Genomic DNA, 8,661 nt, shown 5'->3' with positions numbered 1-8,661 from the left:
GCCTCTCCAACATTTGTTGTTGGGTGATTTCTTTATGATAGCCATTCTTTCTGGGGTGAGGTGATATCTCAATGTTGTTTTAATTTGCATTTCACGGATGGCTAGTGATGTGGAGCATTTTTTCATATATTTATTCGCTTCTTTAATTTCATCCTCTGAGAAGTGTGTGTTCATCTCAGATGCCCATTTCTGGATAGGGTCTTTAAATTTTGGGGCCCTAGTGTTCTTTAGTTCTTTATAGATTCTAGAGAGCAGACCTTTGTCTGAGTACTTATTTGTCATGACTTTTTCCAAATTTGTGGGTTGTCTTCTCACTTTGTTGGTAATTTCTTTTGACGTGAAAAAAACTTGTCAGTAAGAGCAGGTCCCAGTTGTTAATTCTTTCAAGTGTTTCCCGTGCGATTTGATTTTTGTTCATGAACTCTTTGCCTACCCCTATGTCTTCAAGAGTTCCTCCTACTTTCTCTTCCAGGAGATTTTCACTCAGATTTTTGTAGATTCTATGCTTCCATGTTCCAGTGAGTAGTCCTCCTTGAACACGCACTTTGTGGAGGCAGTGGGGCGGTGACCAAGCCAGCTCTTTGAGCTGTGAAGCTCAGCACATGGACCCTAACTTTTTTCTGAATTGAAATACAAACAGTGTTATTCATTGAGTGGCATATAATTTGTGGAACAGATACTTCAGAGGGTTACTTGATTTACATAAGTCATGTGTTATATACTGCAGTTTTGATTGTTATAACTGGTTAAGTGTTACATTTGTGCATTGTAGTAGATTAAGAATACTTGAACAGTTTATGTAATTACTTTATTTACCTCATTTTCTAGAAGTGAGAATATAATCTTCTTTTGCATTACTACAGTAATTCCAGTATTTGCTTCTATGATGCAGTGCTTATTCTTAAACCCTGAATCATCTTGTTGTTAAATTCCTGATCAGAGAAGCCAAGCCTAATTATAACTTTATTACTATAGGGAAAAAGATCCACTTCATATTGATATGCTTTATAACATGACTTCTACTAATGTCTTACAGAGCAACATGGAGATTCCCCATAGTAAATGGATAATTAGACAAGTTATTCCTAGGAATGACAAATTGAAACAATTATCCACTAGAAGATTGGGAAAATCAAGTGTTTTGTTAACTTAGATAAGATTTTTTTTTGTATTCACCTTTCATGTATATATATATGATTTATATAAAATATGATAATATTTGGACAATGCAGTTTTATCAGTGATACTTTTGATCTATAAAAATATATTATTTTTGTAATTAGACTTTATGTATCTTTACACATGTGTATATTTTCTCAGTATGATAGCTGACAGGAAGGTTAAGATATAAAGAACCATTATTGTCTGAGTGTCTAGAATTCCCTACCACCCTAGAAAAGCTGTGGATAGATCATGCTTTCCATCTTATTAACTAGGAGCAGAGGGTGACAGATGAAGAAAAGTGGGATAAGGGGCTGGAGAGTGCCAGATTGTTGTTTTAAAGAAGGGTAAAGTTCATGAGGGAAGTCCTCTCTGAAGAGGCACTTTGAACAGACACCAGAATGAACTTAGGAAGCAGCCCTGAGAATATCTGGTGAAAAACAGTATTTCAGATACTAGGGTCAGGTTGTGCAAAGCCTGAAAGGCAGGACCATGTCTTGTTTCAGTGTTTTGTTTTGTCATAACAAGTGCTAAGGTTGAGTATTTTATAAAAAAAAGGATGCTCATTTAGCTCATGATTTTAGAGACCGAGAGTCTAAGATTCAGAGGTCATGTATGTTTTACCATATGAGCTAATCTCTTTCCAGGAGACCCCGCCTACAGGTAATCTAGCATCTTTCAATTCTTGGGGACTAGGTCCTGAATGCACGAATCTTTGGTGGGCAAACCAGATCCAAGCCATGGTAGCTCTGGAGGTTTAAAGACCAATATGGAAGCCAAAATAGCTGGAGTCTACTAAACAAAAGGAACAAGAAATGAGTTGGTAGGAGAGGACAGAAAATAGTAGGAAAAGAGTTATCAGAAGTGGAAGAAGAGTTGACAGAGATGGTCATAAGAGCTTTACATAAGCTCATTATATTTAAGCCACTGTTTCCCTTCTTCCTAGTTATGTAGCCACATTATGTTTTCCAGCATTCTTGCAGTTAGGTATACAGTTGTATGAAAGAGTTCTGGCCACCAGAAAGCAGTTGAAATTGTGTGTATCACTTTTGGCCTTATTGAAGTTTCTTGTATGATTGTCTCTTTCTCTTATAACCAGATGCATATGATCTCACTGAGAATCTGTCAGGTCTGGCTGATCCTAGGTCTCTAAATTATCACATGAAAAAATAAATACTAAGAATATTTACATTGGATTTCTTATGAGCACCAAATAGAGTCTTGCTAAATCACAAGGTTTTGGGTGTTTGTTATCTCAACCATGAACTCTAAATAAAATAGCTTTGTAGTACATAGGACTTGAGAAAAGGTGTCCAATGAAGTCAAGTGCTTTTTCTTTTCTTTATTCTTTAGCCTATAACTCCCCTGTATTGGTTATTTTCTGATCACTGAGACAAAACGCCTTACTTGAAGGAGCTGAGGTTTATTTTGCTTCATAGTCTCAGTGGATTCATTCAATGCTCGTCTGTTCCAATGCAGAAAAGCATGGCAGATTGACATGGCGGAAGAAAGCTGCTCCCCACACAGGCAGCAGGAAGCAGAGAGCAAGAGGAGGAGCTGGGGACAAGGACACACCCTTCCATGTCACTGTCCCTTGGGACCTCCCCTTTCCAATCCAATCCTAGCTCTGAACAGCACTTTCATCTAAGAATTACTCTGCTAATGACCATAGTACCTTCATGATTCAGTTACCTTCTATAACACACCTCTGAGCCCATGAGACATTGGGGGGACATTTGAGATGCAAACATAACACCCCCAAGTTAGATAAATCCTAAATAAGCAAATAAGTACAGAAGCTGAATCTAAATGTTTTTATTTTAAAGAGAAGAGGTATAGTTGCTCTATAGTTGCTCTTTTAGTGAAGCTGAAGAATGTGGACTTGAACTCCCAGGTTTGTAAAGCTCTTCAGTTGCAATCTTCCCCAACAGCCACCTCTGGTTCACTAGTTCCCTGGGTTAAGATAGGCCTAGTAGATCAGTAAACCTCAGGTTTAGATGTATCTGTGCAAATGACTGACATGTCAGCCAGTAGACAGCTGAGGAAGGCTCCAAAAAGGGAAGAAATAAGCAGGTTTCTGCATTCTGAAGAGCATAAGTGGATGCATCTTGATGTCATTGCCTTTGGTCATTGGTACCTTCAGCTCTCCAATTCAGATTCCTACCGATGATAGCTTGCCAGTGAGGTTCCCTACCTTGACCTTGAACTGATGTTCCATTTCTGATCCTTCTTGTTCTGTGGTGTGCATCTCGTTGGGCTGAGCAGCTGCTGAACCCTCCAGCTCACCGGTGTGCAGATGGTCACGTTGACTTTCCCAATCTGGTGTGGCAAGCCCACCTCATCAGTCTCTTTCAACATTATACACATAATTTCTATTGATTCTGTTCTAGAGAGCCCTGGAAACTACTGTATGTGTCTCTTCCTGGCTATTTCTAAGAATAGGTACAGTGATCAGAAATATGGAAGATGTTATTTATTAGAATACCTCAAGTTGGACCACCCCTTCACAGATAACAGAAGACTATATGAGATGATTGGTGCATGGAAAGGTCTAGATTATTAATTAATAAATGTTATTTTACCATATAACCTAAAGAAACTTATAAATTTACCTTAAACGTATTTGCAGCTTATGTTGGTGTAAAAAGTGACTAAAATGGAGTTATTTTTATAGCTGTTAATAGTTATTTTAAAGATTTCTTTCCTTTGTAGAAAATTGAAAATAAAATGTCAGATCCATTTTAAATTTTTCTGTCTTTTTAAAGTATCACAGTACTACTGTGAGCACTTGGTGCTGCCTTTTCTTTTTAAAGATTAAAAAAAAACTGAACATATGCTGTGTTTCTGGCATATTTCTAAGTGTTGCAGATTCAAAACTTCCTGCACTCAAGAATCTCAGGGAAAAAAAAAAAAGAACCACCATAACTTGGTTATAGTATGAGTTAACTGGGTTTTACTTTTTAAAATTAGTTTCTAGTTTCCATTGTAGGAAACTATCGCGTGTGTAATGCCTTAAGAACAAAACTTGTTTTCTTGGTGTTCTGGAGGTCAGAAAGCTGAAATGATGATTTCAGGGCTAAAACCTAGGTATGGGCCAGAATGATTCCTTCAGGGTGGCCAGCAAGATAGCTCAGCAGTCAAAAGTGCCTTCTTAGGCATGCTTAAGCAGGTACAGGGGACCGTGGCTTGATCCTCTGCATCATGTGCCACACCAGCTCTGCCCTCAGGGCAGGCTGAAACTGCCAAAGGGCGGGAGGGGAAGATTGGTTCCTTGAGGTGGCCCCAGGTAAGAACCTGTTCTTCACATCATCCCACTTTCAGAGACTGCTATTTCTTGGCTTGCAGCCATATTACTCCACTTCTACCATCATTAGATTCCCTTTTCCTGTGCCTGTCCTTTCTGTGTCCTCTTTTAAGAACTCCTGTTATTGTGCCAGGCCTTCAAGGATAATCCCAGATAATCTTTCCATCCCAAAATCATGAACCTGATCACATCTGTGGAATCTCTTTTGCTGTGCAAAACGAGATATGGTGCCTTGCTTCATCAAACCCAGGAATAGACAAGCAGGCAAACTCTTGTTGCTAATAAAAGGCAACAAAAGTGGGATACCTTTTCTCTTTCTGTAATAGTAAATTTGGAACCTATTCACAGGTTCTGGGGATTAGAGGATGGATGTGCCTGGGAAGGGAGCACAGTTTTTGGCTGCAATACTTTTTCAGTATTTAAGGTGAAAGAATACACTTTACTTTTTATTTGCGAAAGCTTTCTTTGGTGACCATAGTTCACTGCAGATGTTTTATAAAGAACGTTTTTTTTTTTTTTTTTTTTTTTTTACAAATTGCAGGCAGACCACTAGAACATGAAGGCGTGTGGAATTCAGTTCTGCTAGCAAGCAGGGAGAGCAGGAACTCATCTCCACCACTGAGTCTTAAAAGCCTAATAACAGTTTTTCATTTCTAAGTATTTTTAAAACTTATAATTTTAGTTTCTTTGTGTGTCTAGAATGGTGAAAGACAGTGCCTCTATCAACTATTGTCTGGAGACCAACTGAAATAATTAGAAAAGGTATTTGGCATACTGTGGATGAGATCTCTTTACCTCTCAAACATAAACTTCTGGGGAATATAGAGACAGACTAGTGGATTTTTGTCATTTGGATTTATATGCAATCTTTGTACATATATGGGGTGGATATTATCTCTATTTTTCGTTATACATTTCTAAGGGCTTATAAATTTGTTAAGGAACATTTGCCATTATGTGTTAGTTATATTTTCCTGTTGCTGAGGCAAAATATCTGACACGCAAAGTTAAAGGAGGAAAGGCTTATTGTAGCTAATGATTTGTAGAAGTTTCAATTCATAGTTGGCTGGCCCCAAGCAGGGTCTCATGGCAGAGGAGCATTACAGAACAGGCAGGCAGAGGGCAGCAAGCAGCAAGCAAGTGACAAGTGACAAGCGACAAACAAGTACTGCCCCTCATATGTGACCTGGGCTACCTGCCATTAAGGTGGGTAGCACTCATACCCAAGATGGGGCACCATTAATCCTACCCAGAACTATCTTTCCTATCATTGGACTAATTTAGTAACCACATACTCTTGATCCCAGCTTCACACACTCCAGGTCCAGCCACCTCTGAAAAGCCCACCTATAACCAGATGAAGGGGACATCTAGAAGCAAGACCAGCATAGTGTCATGTCCTCTTCTTCAACTACTGCAGGATCTGGGGTGGGGTAAGATATGCTCCTTTCCTTCATCAAATCCACAGAATAGACAAGTAGGAAAACTCTTATTGCTAGTAGATAGCAACAAGATTGGTATGTCTTTTCTCTTTGTATAATAGTACTTCTGGAAACATAAATACATTTTTGGACCATCCACTTACCTAAAACATCAATAGCACCATGATATTTTAGCACTTAAAATTTCATGTCTTGTTCTAATCCCTATTATTTCCTTAACAGAACCAAGCATGACTTCAACCTCTGATAACAATTTAGTCTTGATCTATCTAAAATTTTCACCAGAATTTTGATCTCATGATTTAAAACTCATCAAGTCTTTCTCCCAGTAACTAGCCAGTATTTATCAATAACTTTTTCAACCTACCCTTCTTAGCACACACCATCGGATCATGGATATGTTTAGGAGGCTGACGTGATTTGAGCTGAACAGGTATGTATACCTGTTCAGGTATGCATACCTTATTTATTGTAGGCAACAATCCTTAAAACTGCAGCTTAATGTTACAATTTTATAAAATTTGGGATAAATAGTGATTTCCCTGAGAGTAGAGCTCACAGTTTGTCCACTTCCTGGTCTCTGATACGGAGTATCTCATGCCTAGAAGCTTTCAAGAAATAGTTGTCAAATTAAAACAAATATTTATTAGTACTAGACTCATTGTTTTTCCTCAAGGAACTTATATTTGCTTTTATTTTCTCCTTAATTAATTGCACAGCGCTCTAAGTATGCATCAAACTTTCTAACTGTGATAATTTATGTCCAAGGTCAGCAAACTTTGGCCATCGGGCCAACTCCTGCTGCTACCTGTTTTTGTAAATGAAGATTGACTTGAACACAGCAGAGCTGAGCCACTGTGGCAGAATGAAAGGACTGGCATGTTTATAATCTTGTTCTTTACAAAAAAATGCTCACCAGTTGCTTACTCACATATGTGATAATGCTCAGCAAAGTTATCTCCTGGGATGGAAAGGATTTCTATCCATATTACTTTCTTAAATATGGATTCTGCTTCTTGATTCTTTTCTTCCCCAACTCGCTTTTATTTCCACTCACACCAAGTGCCACCTCATTGCTGAATGCCTCACAAGTCAAGAATAATAGTGTGCGCTCCTGAGGGTAGCTTATCTTGCACCCTCAACTGAGCTCCATAGCTCTTTCTACATGAAATATTTTCTTCTCCTGTGTCTGATCAACAATCACTTTGTTTCTGGTAATCTTTAGACTTTCCTTAGATATTTCATCTTGAGCATAAAATTCTTTATAATATTATCTGTGTAGATGCTTCAGGTTGATGAATTCTGTCTTGTTCAACAACTCCAGCAGGGGCCTAATGCAAAATATGGTTAGAAAACTATATAAAGAGAAAAGAATAAAAAGGTACTATTTTTCTATAGCACCTAATGATTTTACTTCTCTCCTCCCTGTGTCTCTGTCTCTGCCTCTGTCTCTGCCTCTGTCTCTGCCTCTGTCTCTGTCTCTGTCTCTGTCTCTGTCTCTGTCTCTGTCTCTCTGTCTCTCTATCTCTCCCTCCCTCCCTCCTTTCTCTCCTACCTCTTAATTATTGTGGAACTGGGCATCAAACCAACAGTCTGTTGGGTAAGCTTTGTACTACTGAGCTACATGTTCAGTCCACTTTTAATGATTGTAGATGGTATTTTTTGACAACAAAATAAGGAAAAAAAGGGAAAGAAAAAAAATCTATGTTTTTTGTTTTTTGTTTTTTTCCAGAACAAGGAGTAGAACTCAGGCCCTTGTGCTTGCCAGTGAAGCGCTTATTCTACTGAGCCATCTCCCCAGCCCCTATATGTTCTTTATATTTAACGTTTATTTAAAAAAATAGAAAAATATACCGTGTAATATAAAAATGAATACAGAGCAAACTTATTTAATAATGTTAAGACACATTCCGAGCTAGTTTAATGACATTATTAAACTTACAGATCAGATCAAATGTTTTTAAATGCTTTTCTTCTAGGAACACCTCCTCCAGATTTTAAGCACCGGAAAGTGTGGTCTCCTCATCCTGTGTTGTCAGTGGACAAAGCTTTAAGATGTAAACTGGTTTCTTCATATAAACTAATGACCTTAGGACAGAAGAACATAGATAGCCTTTCTTAGGGCTTCCCGAAGTGTGAAAAGGTCTTGTCAGTGTTAAATGTCAGAACTTCAGGCACGTTCATGGAAACACATGAGGCATATGGGGCATACTCATAGCACTCACTGGCCACAGAAGAGCATTAAAATGATCAGATTCATTGAGATAAAAAGACTAACCCCAGACCTGAGCTGACTGCTATTCAAAGAGGTGAGAAGATAAGGAAGATCACTGAAAGTGGGGATGGCTGATGGAACTAGAGGAATACTGGGGCAGAATATTTTTTCATATAAATAATATGTATATATATATTTTATTTATATCAATGTAGGTTAATTTTGTGATATATAAGAGATTTTAATACACAATTTGAAAGAACCCAAGGACCAAAAAATACAAGCCTAGGATGTGTATTTAAAAATCATGAAATTTAAATAACTTAACTTATCAAATTTTTATCAAAATAATAAAGCACATACATATCCTTCAGGGACACATATACAGGTACATGCCTGCCTACCCCTCCACATCTGTTTGTTTTATAGCAAATGGTTATTTTCTCAGAGCAGCTAGGGCCAGAGACACATCAGTTATAAACTACAATCACAATAGTAATAAGTTATAAATGTCATGGTGAACTACCACAGTATGTTTT

This window comes from Octodon degus, unplaced genomic scaffold (genome assembly GCF_000260255.1).
Source record: "Octodon degus isolate 3935 unplaced genomic scaffold, OctDeg1.0 scaffold00272, whole genome shotgun sequence".
Classification (NCBI taxonomy): domain Eukaryota; kingdom Metazoa; phylum Chordata; class Mammalia; order Rodentia; family Octodontidae; genus Octodon; species Octodon degus.
The sequence above is the reverse complement of the archived record's forward strand: the minus strand, read 5'-3'. Positions refer to the sequence as shown.